Genomic DNA, 12,383 nt, shown 5'->3' with positions numbered 1-12,383 from the left:
GCAATTCAGTGTCTATCTACTTCTGTTACTTTCTTTTGAAAATATACTTTTCACCATTAACTTGATCAATTGTTGGCTATGCAGATAATGCCTTGCTTTTTTGTTTGAAAGTTTTGTCTTCAACTCGCTGCCTGTTCTGAATACTAATTTTGCTTTATGAACACTTTGCATGGATTTGATTTTCTCAACAATCACACAGCATCTTTTCTGAAATGGCACTTCCAGTATAAGCAGCTTACAGAGTAAGTATGAATAGTATATGTTAATGGCAAATTACCAGTCAACTCTGCTGAAAGCTTAACTATTAACTCTATCCTCTATTTTTATTCCCTTGTCTTTTGTGTTATCCCACTGCCTTCTTCACCCATCTCTACCTCAAGTATCTATTTGTCTGGTTTGTTTTCAGCAAAGCACAGTTATATTTTGCTATTAATACTTGCTATTATTACAGACTTTGGACCTATATCTCTCCTTCACATCCAAAATACACCTCTTGCATTTTGTTCTATGATACCTGTAACATTGAATCTCCTCATCCCCTAAACTTCCCACATCATCCCTATCATTCTAATGACTCTTGTCTACATGTTTCAATAGTATAAAATGCAACAATTTTCCATGTCTCTTTTCAATTCAGAAAAGAATTATATTGGACTCAGGCATTAACACTGCTTCTTTCTCCACAGATGCTTTTGCACACGTTGCACTTATCCAACACTTTCAGTCTTTGTTTCTGATTCTCAGCATCTGCACTATCATGCTTTTAATACGCTATTTTGCTTTTAATGTACTAATCATACACAAAAAAAGCAACTCCCCTGCCTTTTGTTAAAATATTCCCTTTATCAATAGATTTTTAAATCTCTGTTTAAAAAAAGGAAGAAGCAGAATTTTGAAAAGATTGAAGTAACAAAGGAAGTAATCATGCTGAATGAGATGAAAAATATAGACAATTACATATCTCTGAATCAAAAAAGCTGCAATCACAAATTGCCTGCAAAATACAACCAACTAAGATCCTGAGGGGATAATTTGATTTTTTTTAAAGAAGCAGAACTTTGTCCTTTTTCTGCTTTTATGAACAATTTATTTATTGAAAGAACATAATGTAGTTTGTATCATGTGAGCTGTTGGGTCAGTTGGTGCAATCTCAGTTTTGATGTAATTTGTTAGGTTATCCAGAGGAACCAGAGACAATTAATGTTTAGATCCTTGTCCTGAATTAAATGTGGGCAATTCATAGATCAACAAGAGGAAGAGAAATTGTGGGTGGAATTTTGAGTGACGTGGGCAATGGTGGAGCTGGATGTGAAAATATGGTGAGATCAGAAAGCCAAGTTTCTCAACGTGAGAAAAAAGAAATCTGATTGTCCACCCAAGGTAAGTTGAGAATCTCACCAGTGAGCAACAAGAGGCCTAATTGTGTTTATTTACATCTCATTAGTACTTAATCTTGCATCGTTTATATGCAGTTTCCTACTCTGATGTGCCAGAGAAAAACAAGATGGTAACAATACCTGACATAAAATTCTGATTCAAGTTTGCTACTTGTTCCTCTCGGCCTCCATCTTGGCCACAGTTTCCAACTGCTCAGGGTATATTTCCAGAGGCAGTGACTGGCTGCACTACTCCATTCAAGGAGGTTGGTGCCTGACACACATCAGCTTCACTAGGTCATCATGGCCTGTCTTCTGCCCATTTAAAATAGAGTTCTCCATTTCAAATCTGCATTTTGGAGTGCACTGACACCTTCCAGTGTAATGGAATGGCAGGACCACTCTGTGTGCAGGAAAAGGCACCAATCACATGGATTGGATCAAGGTGTACCTTAAGGTTCTTTGCTTGCTGTCTCAGCATTCTTGGTTTGCACACACTCGGATGCTCCCAGCGTCTCTATATTCCTTTCCCTTTTTGCACTTTGCTACGTCATTTAGTTTAAATGCTCACAGCGTATTTCCATCTTGCCTTGCTGTTCAGTACAGACACAAAGCAGGGTAGTTTGTCATGGACGTCAGCAATGATCAGTTGCTATATGCCACCATCGTAGGCCAATGCCGCATGTTTTGGACCAGGCCAGACCCCTGCCTCAAAATGTTTTAAGAAGATAGCTCAGACCCAAACTTCTTATTTTCTTTTAGGTAGATTCAAGTGGATATTCCAGAGTGATGCAGCTGGTCAAATCATTTAGGTTTAAACAAAACAGAATTTATTAAACATTATGGATGAAAACACAAACAAAAGAAAACAGAATTTAGAATAACAACTTATTTGATAACCCAACTGACACAATATCACAATTTATTGAACTTGTTCCAATCCCTCTAACATCCCACAAGCCCATCCCTTGACAAAAAGTAAATTCAAACACAGGTTATTATAGGCATGTATGTATACATTCAGGTAAGGCCACTGTTAAAACATGGAACCTCATTTCAATGTAGCTGTTTCTCCAGGTCCCCAGCAGTTTTTGACTGCCTGCTGAATCTAAACCATACTAGAAAAAGATCTGAGCTGGGAGAACTGGCCACTCCCCTGCCATTGTTCAAAACAACCATTTCCAGACAAATCAGCACTTCTGCTTCTTGAAAAAAAAAACAAGGACAACATAACCTTGTTAAAAAGGCAGCATTGTCACACACACCTACAGCACTTTCCAGCAGCTTATGCAGCAAACACACTGAAAGAGCTTCAACCAAATAAGTGCCCCTAGTGAGATGGGTAATGGAGATGAGGGCTGTGCCCTTTCTTTGGGCCCACCACAGGAGACCAATGGCTTCAGATTCTACCAACCTGGTCTAACGTTGGCATCGGAGTCAGTATGGCATCTATAGTCTGAAGGAACATCCAGCAATGCAAGAAATATGTTAACAACTTGTGTGTTCAGCATGAGTTAGTGCCACCAAATTCTCTCTGCTAGCTCACACTCACGCTAATTCTGTCCTGCCACACCTCTGACCAAAACTTAAGGGATACCACTCTCATTATTGCATATAGCACTTTCCCCCAATAGTTTTCATCCACCCTGACTGAACACCACCTTCCAACATGTCTAACCCTGTAATGCCCTCTGTTCTTCCAATTCACTCACCTTATCATTTATATCCTCAAGCTGCACCAGCACTAACAACTGTGCCTACCACTTTCAAGAACAAAGTACAGCACAGAAACAGGCCCTTCAGCTGACCAAGACTGCACCAACACATGATGTCATTCTAAACTAAAACCCTTTTGCCTACACATAACCCATATCTCTTTATTTCCTGCTTATACATACAACTCCAACAATATTCCAGAAGCTTGACACTATCCATCCATTCAGTTAAATTTGATCCAAGACAAAGCAGTCTGTTTGACTGGCAACTCCAAATTAAACAGGGCAACTGTAAATTGTGTCTATACCATCTGGAAGATGCACAGTAGCAATACAATAGCAAAACACAAAGACTCCTTTGACAATGTCTTTTGAACCTGCAACATCTACCACCTAAAACGTCAACGACATCTGATGCATGGGACCATTACCATCTAAGGTCCCCTCCAAGGCACACACCATTATGAATTGGTACTATGCCATTATTCCTTCTCTGTCAGTGGGTTAAAGTTGTGGAACTCCCTTCCCAACATCACTGTGAACGCACCTAACCTTATAAGCTGCAGGGCTCAAGAAGGTGGCTATAAATCATCATCACAGGGGCAAATAGACATAGGCAATAAATGGTGGCCAACCCAGTGGCAGACAGAAACAAAGAAAGAGCACATCAATTAAATTAGCATGCAAAAGGATAAGGATAAAAAAAGGTAGGCAGTCGTGCTCCAGTAATTAAGAACATTGTCTTCAAAATTTATGAAAGAAAAATAGTTTAAAGTTGCCTAAATACCTTTATCTTTACCAAGTGAAGTGTTTCTACTTGTTTGCTCACCTGTTCCCTTAAAATCATTCCAAAAAATTAAGTCGCAGTAGGTGCTGAATTGTTTTCCTTTTGCTATGGATGACCTATTGCTTCAAGTTATTTCTCAACCCCTTAGTACCGATTATCTGTGAGACAAATACTACGCTGTTGTGCCTCCTGCTTATCCAAAGCATGTGACTTTTACCATGATGCACACTCACTGCAGGCATTTAGTTTATTGCCAGTTAAATAAGGACACAATTCAAGTTAGACTGTTGTTGTGTGAGCTTGTAACATGGTGTCAGAATGGCGCTGATATAGAGCGTTGAAGAACTGCTAAGAAAGTATTAGAATGTTCAAAGCTCCTAAAAGACGCAGAAACCATAGATATAGAACAAAGAAACAGGCCATAGCTGAGTCACTGTATGAGTCACACAGTGGTTGTAAAATCTGCTCAAGGTGATGTGAAAGGGAATTATGTTTTCCGACTCACAGTGGCAAACTTATGTAATTATGACAGATTTAATGCATAAATCAGACCAGTTATGAGTAGCTGTACTTTTCCTACGGTAGGGGAAAGTCTGTTGTAAAGTTTGCTATAAATTATTTCGAGGAACAAGAAGTAATGGGCAAGAGAAATTTAAAAAGCCATAAAGAAGCATCTTGTACCAAAATTGAATGTATCATATGAATGCAGCTACATAGAAACATAGAAAATAGGAGCAGGAATAGGCCATTTGGCCTTTTGAGCCTACTGTACCATTCATTATGATCATAGCTGACAACTCACTGATCTGTTTGCCCCCATATCCTTCTATCCTTTTAGCCTAAGTGCTATATCTCGCTCATTCTTCAAACCATACAATGTTTTGGCCTTGACTTCTTTCTATGATAGCGAATTCCATTGGCTCACTAGTCTCTGGACAAAGTCTCATCTTAATCCTAAATGGTTTAACCTATATCTGTGACGTCTGATTTTGGATTCCTCGGCCATTGGGAATATCCTTCATGTATCATGCTGTCTGGTCTCGTTAGAATTTTTTAGGTTTCTATGAGACCCCTTCTTTCTCCTGAACTCCAGAAAACATAATCCTAACTAATTCAACATCTCCTCATACATCAATCCTGCCACCAAGGACATGCAGGTCCTTGGACTCCTCCATCACCAGACCATAGCAACATGACGGTTGGAGGAAGTGCGCCTCATCTTCTGCCTAGGAACCCTACAACCACAAGGGATGAACTCAGATTTCTCCAGTTTCCTCATTTCCCCTCCCCCCACCTTGTGTCAGTCAAATCCCTCGAACTCAGCACCGCCTTCCTAACCTGCAATCTTCTTCCTGACCTCTCCGCCCCCACCCCCACTCCGGCCTATCACCCTCACCTTGACCTCCTTCCACCTATCGCATTTCCAATGCCCCTCCCCCAAGTCCCTCCTCCATACCTTTTATCTTAGCCTGCTGGACACACTTTCCTCATTCCTGAAGAAGGGCTTATGCCCGAAACGTCGATTCTCCTGCTCCTTGGATGCTGCCTGACCTGCTGCGCTTTTCCAGCAACACATTTTCAGCTCTGATCTCCAGCATCTGCTGTCCTCACTTTCTCATCAATCCTGCCACCCCAGGAACCAGTCTGGCAAAGCCTCATTGCCCTCTCCATACAGAAAGAACATTTTTCATCAGATAAAGGAACCAAAACTGGACATAATATTTTAAGTGCGGTCTCACCAAAACCTTGCATAATTGAAGCAAGGCATCCCTACTCCTGGACTTGAATCTTCTTTCAATGAAAGCCAGCATACCATTTGCCTTCTTTAACACTTGCTGCACTGACATGCTTATCTTCAGTGACTGGTGTAAGAGGATTCCCAAGTCTCATTGCACATTCTCCTCTCTCAGTTTATAGCAATTCTGAATGATATATGTTCAACATTAGAATTCAAGGTGAAAAATAGACTATATATAAATATATCATATAGATAGATATAGTGAAAGTATTATAACAGCATACAAGATCCTGTGAATTCAGCACTTGAAAGATGATCTCATCAAAAACAGTATTAGCTTAGCATAAGAGATCCTATGATGACAATGTGGCTGCTAAAGGAAGACACTCTGATTCTCGAAGAATTTATACATGTGCAGCTTGTCAATAAACAATGATATCGAAGAACAGATAAGTTTTTTGTAGGGAGAGAACAGAATTCATATTTTGATTGGAATATGATTCTTTAGAACAGAAGAAAGGTAGAAATGTAATCAGTATTATGCCTTTTAAAGAAAAGCGTATGGTGGAGGCAGGAGAGGTGAAGTAACAAATATGTAATGGAACAAAAAGCAATGAACTGATCATGACTGTAGCAAAGAAAGACAGCATTTGTTTAGAGTTGGTACAGCGAATAATGAACAGACTTGTTGAAAAGCAAAAGTATGAGAAACAAGAATAAGGCAAAAAAAAAGAATCAAAATGAGGGCATTGGTTTGAAATATTTGAATTGAATGTTGAGTCTAGAAAGTTTCAAAGTGCTCTTATTGGAAGATGAGGTGCTGTTTCATGAACATGTGTTGAGCTTCACTGGAACACAGCAGCAAGATAATGACAGAAATATCAGCATGTGAGCAAGGTGGTGAACAAAAAATGGCAAGTAAATGGAAGCTCAGATCACGGGACAGAGTGGAGATGTTCTGCAAGGTAGTAACCCAATCTTTGGTCAGTTTTCCCCCGTGTAAAAGAGACAGCTTTGTGAGGAGGAAATACAATATACTGAATTGAAAAAAAAAGCAAGTAAATTACGAAATCACCTGGAAACCCATCAACACAGTCACATGAGGGAGGCCGTTCACCTACTCTGTATGTGAGAAGGGATTTATTTAGTCCTCTCACCTGCTGAGACACCAGTAGGTTGACTCTAATAAAAAATCTTTCAATTATCTTGTCCCATTTGCCAGCACTTCCCGAATCTCATCTCATTTGCCAGCATTTGGCCCATATCCCTCTAAACTGTTCCTATTCATATACCCACCCAGTTGCTTTTTAAATGCTGCAATTGTATCAGCCTCCACCACTTCATCTGGCAGCTCATTCCATACATGCACTACCCTCTGCGTGAAAAAGTTGCCCCTTGGATTCCTTTTATGTCTTTCCCCTTTCACCCTAAACCTATGCCCTCTAGTTCTGGATTCACCCACACTCGAGAAAAGACTTTGTCTATTTATCTTATCCATGCCCTCATGATTTTATAAACCTCTGTAAGGTCACCCCTCAGCCTCCGATGCTCCAGGGAAACAGCCTTAGCCTATTCAGTCTCTCCCCATAGCTCAAATCCTCCAACTCTGGTAACATCCTTGTAAATCTTTTCTGAACCCTTTCAAGTTTCACAACAACTTTCTGATAGGAAGGAGGCCAGAATTGCACGCAATATTCCAACAGTGGCCAAACCAATATCCTGTACAGCCACAACATGACCTCTTAGCTCCCAGACGCAATACTCTGGTCAATAAAGGAAAACATACCAAATGTCTTCTTCACTACCTTAGCTACCTTCTACTCTAAAGGATCTATGAACCTGCACACCAAGGTCTCTTTGTTCAGCAACACTTCCTAGGACCTTACCATTAAGTGTATAAGTCCTGCTAAGATTTGCTTTCCCAAAATGCAGCAGCACCTCACATTTATCTAAATTAAACTCCATCTGCCACTCCTCAGCCCATTGGCCCATCTGATTAAGATCCCGTTGTAACCTTCTTCACTGTCCATTACACCTCCAATTTTAGTGTCATCTGCATACTTACTAACTATACCTCCTATGTTCACATCGAAATCGTTAATATAAATGACGAAAAATAGTGGACCCAGCACCGATCCTTATGGCACTCCACTGGTCACAGGACTCCAGTCTGAAATCAACCCTCCACTACCACCCTCTGTCTTCTACCTTCTAGCCAGTTCTATATCCAAATGGCTAGTTCTCCCTGTATTCCATGAGATCTAACCTTGCTAACCAGTCTCCCATGGGGAACCCTGTCGAACGCCTTACTGAAGTCCATATAGATCACATCCACTGCTCTGCCCTCATCAATCCTCTTTATTACTTATTCAAGAAACTCAATCAAGTTTGTGAGACATGATTTCCCAAGCACAATGCCATGTTGACTATCCCTAATCAGTCCTTGCCTTTCCAAATACATGTACATCCTGTCCCTCAGGATTCCCTCCAACAACTTGCCCACCATCGACGTCAGGCTCACCAGTTGATAGTTCCCTGGCTTGTCCTTACCACCTTTCTTAAATAATGGCACCATGTTAGCCAACCTCCAGTCTTCCGGCACCTCACCTGTGACTATCAATGATACAAATATCCCAGCAATCACTTCCCTAGCTTCCCACAGAGTTTTAGGGTACACCTGATCAGGTCCTGGGGATTTATCCACTTTTATGTATTTCAAGACATCCAGCACCTCCTCTTCTGTAATATGGACATTTTTCAAGCTGTGACCATCTAGTTCCCCACATTCTATGTCTTCCATGTCCTTCTCCACTGTAAACACTGATGCAAAATACTTGTTTAGTATCTCCCCCATCTCCTGCAGCTGCACACATCGGTTGCCTTGCTGATCTTTGAGGGGTCCACTTCTCTCCCTCGTTATCATTCTGTTCTTAATGTATTTATAAAAACACTTTGGATTCTCCTTAATCCTATTTGCCAAAGCCATCTCATGCCCCCTTTTTGTTCTCCTAACTTCCCTCTTAAGTATACTCCTACTGCCTTTATACTCTTCTCAGGATTCACTTGATCTCTCCTGTCTACACCTGTCATATACTTTCTTATTTTTCTGAACCAAAAACTCAATTTCTCTAGTCATCCAACATTCCCTACATCTTCAAGCATTTCCTTTCACCCTAACAGGAATATACTGTCTCTGGACTCTCGTTGTCTCATTTCTGAAGGCTTCCCATTTTTCAGCCATTCCTTTACTTGCGAACATCTGCCACCAATCAGAATTTGAAAGTTCTTGCCTAATATCTTCAAAATTAGCCTTCCTCCAATTTAGAACTTCAACTTTTAGATCCGACCTATCCTTTTCCATCATTATTTTAAATCTAATAGAATTATGGTCGCTGGCCCCAAAGTGTTCCTCCACTGACACCTCAGTCACCTGCCCTGCCTTATTTCCCATGTGTAGGTCAAGTTTTGCACCTTCTCTAGTAGGCATATCCACAAACTGAATCACAACATTTTTTTGTACACACTTAACAAATTCCTCTCCATCGAAACCCTTAACACTATGGCAGTCCCAGTCTACGTTTAGAAATTTAAAATCCCCTACCATAACTGCCCTATTATTCTTACAGGTAACTGAAACTTCCTTACAAATTTGTTTCTCAATTTCCCACTGACTATTAGCGGATCTATAATACAATCCCAATAAGGTGATCATTTCTTTCTGATTTCTCAGTTCTACCCAAATAACGTCCCTGGATGCATTCCCAGGAATATACTCCCCAAGTACAGCTGTAATGCTATCCCTTATCAAAAATACCACTTCCCTTCCTCTCTCGCCTCCCTTTCTGCCCTTCCTGTAGCATTTGTATCCTGGAACATTGAGCTGCCAGTCCTGCCCATCCCTGAGCCACATTTCTGTAATTGCTATCATATCCCAGGCCCATATTCCTAACCATGCTCTGAGTTCATATGCCTTCCCTATTAGGTCACTTGCATTGAAGTAAATGCAGTTTAATTTATTAGTTCTACTTTGTTCTCTGCTTTGTCCTTGCCTGCTCTGACTGTTTGACTCGCTTTTATTTCAACTGGACCAATCTCAGATTGATCTCTTTCCTCATTATCTCCCTGGGTCCCACGTCTAACCCCCCACCCCACCGCCCCAACCTTACTGATTTAAATCCTCCTGAGTTGCTCGAGCAAATCTCCCTGCCAGTATATTAGTCCCCTTCCAATTCAGGTGCAATCCATTTTTCTTGTACAGGTCATTTCTACCGGAGAAGAGATTCCAATGATCCAAAAACGTGAACCCTTCTCCCATGCACCAACTCCTCAGCCATGCATTCATCTGCTCTATCCTTCTATTCCTACCCTCACTAGCTTATACCACCGGGAATAATCCAGATATTACAACACTCAAAAATCTCCTTTTTAAATAGCTGTCTAACTTTATATATTTTCCCTTCAGAATGTCATTCTTTTCTCTTCCTATGTCGTTGGTTCCAATGTGCACAATGACTTCCTGCTGGTCCCTCTCCCCTTTTAAAACATTCTGCACTCTCTCTGAGATATCCTTCATCCTGGCACCAGGGAAGCAACACACCATTCTGATTTTTCACTGCTAGCTGTAGAAATGTCTGTCTGTGCCTCTGAATAGAGAGTCCCCTATCAGAATCGATGTCTTGGAACCCGACATACTGCTCATTACATTATAGCCAGTCTTGATACCAGAAACTTGGCTCTTCATGCTGCATTCCCCTAAGAATCCATTGCTCCCTACATTTTCCCAAACAGCATACTTGTTTGAAATGGGGATAGCCACAGAAGACTCCTGCACTTTCTGTCTAACCCTCTTACCTTTCCTGGAGTTAACCCATCTGTCTAACTGTATCTGCAGCTTTTCTCCCTTCTTATAACTGCCATCCATCCCACCTCCTTGCTCTTGTAAATTCTTCATTGCCTCCAACTATCGCTCCAACCGATCCATTCAATTTGATAGGATTGACAACCAATGACATTTCCTGCAAATATAATCCTCAGTAATATGGAAACTCTTCCTAAACTCACACATCCAACAAGAAGAGTATATCACTCTCCTGAAGGCCATTGTCGTTCCTTCACAATCTATAGTCCTAGAAAATGGCACCGTCATATTGCTTTAAAAAACACTGCTCCAGGCTAACTTAAAACTTATGGCTTAAATTTAATCGAAAGACATATCTCAATGAAACATATAATCAAGAAAGAACCCACTATACTCACTTCTGTAGATTTACAGCAAGACTACACTTGAAAACTATGTACTTACCTCTCCCTGTGATGTAAACTCTTCCACACAGGTCCCTCCAAGATCAGTTGTGAATTTTGCTGTTTGTTGAGTTTTCCTAGATGCACTCCAATGTCCAGAGATACTTGAATTCAAACAGCAAAGGCAGTAACTGCACAGATTAACTGCTGTGTCAGTTAGCAGTGTGGGTTTCTTTCTTTCTCTCTCTCCTTCACTGACCAGGTGCAGCCTACTGTCTGTCCTCTCTTTTCAAAGAGCTGTTGTTTTGACTCTTTCTTCCTCCAAAGTTCCAAAACAATGCAATAGCATATAAAACAGTAATTGCTGATTCTGGAATTGAGGAAATCACCTATAACATCTCAAAAAAGGAGCAGCTCTTACATCCACAACTTTGCCCCATCCTCCATCTTGATAGTGAATAGTAAGAATAATCAATGATGTATGATATCTCAGTCATTGACCAACTCCTGAGATGAGCCAATGTGCTTTAAGGGTGAGACATTTTCTAAATGTAGAAAAAATTAGTAGGAAACTGTAAAGTTGATTGGCCTCTAGATTCTACTAATCAGTCAGACAGTTCTGATACCTTTTGCCTCCAATTATAGTCATATTTATCATTAGATACTGGCTATTATAATATGTGCTCACAAGTATACTTACAGTGGAACAAATTATACGTGAAAGACGCCCACAAGTGGGGAAGTGAGGAAAAAATGGTGAGAACAGGAGCTGGAACTTGTGTATGTAAATGACTGAATGAGGACGTTCAGCAAAATACTATACTGATTGGCAGAGACTAATTGAGCTAAGAGAGTGAAAGCTTGAAAGTACTGGGGATTCAGGTGGTGCAGAGGTAAACAGAGAATGAGAGATGTTTTGAATCTTATCTTAATAGCTCTGATCATTTTATCACCTGATCTCCAGAATGGTATCTGAACAATTTGCTGTCTTTAAGGAATCTTTCCTTGCCACTATTTTCACTGTATATCAATGATCTCGAGCTAAGTCTGCAAACAATAATTGTGCATCGCAGAAGGGGTGCAATCTGCCTGCTAATGGTATCACTAATGCCCGTGTTCCCAATTTACTCATTACAAGTTGTGACTAAATAGCATGTGTTATACTGGCAGCTTGATAATCATGAGCAAATCAGCCAAGAAGACCAATTTGGCTTATGCTTCTTGATATATGTATAGCCTGCTGCGCCTATTTTGGGCATTAGTTGAACTTCTGCTTGAGTGTGTCATTTTTCTAAACAGGTACGATATGAAATTTGATGAGCTATTTTAGCATTTTGTATTTCTATCAAGTTTCACAGCAACAAATTCAGACTAATTATGGCCCACTGGGAAATCAAGTCGTAATTAAGGTCAAAGCGACCCTGTGATTTTAATGCCTACTTACCTTGTAAGGGAATGCTAAGATAGCCATTCGTCATCCCTGGTGAGAGACACCTCGTTATGTGCTATTCTTAGAGAATTAGTTG

The sequence above is a fragment of the Chiloscyllium plagiosum genome, unplaced genomic scaffold (genome assembly GCF_037043375.1).
Source record: "Chiloscyllium plagiosum isolate Xiang-an unplaced genomic scaffold, Cpla_swu_hap1 HiC_scaffold_15, whole genome shotgun sequence".
Lineage (NCBI taxonomy): Eukaryota > Metazoa > Chordata > Chondrichthyes > Orectolobiformes > Hemiscylliidae > Chiloscyllium > Chiloscyllium plagiosum.
The sequence above is the reverse complement of the archived record's forward strand: the minus strand, read 5'-3'. Positions refer to the sequence as shown.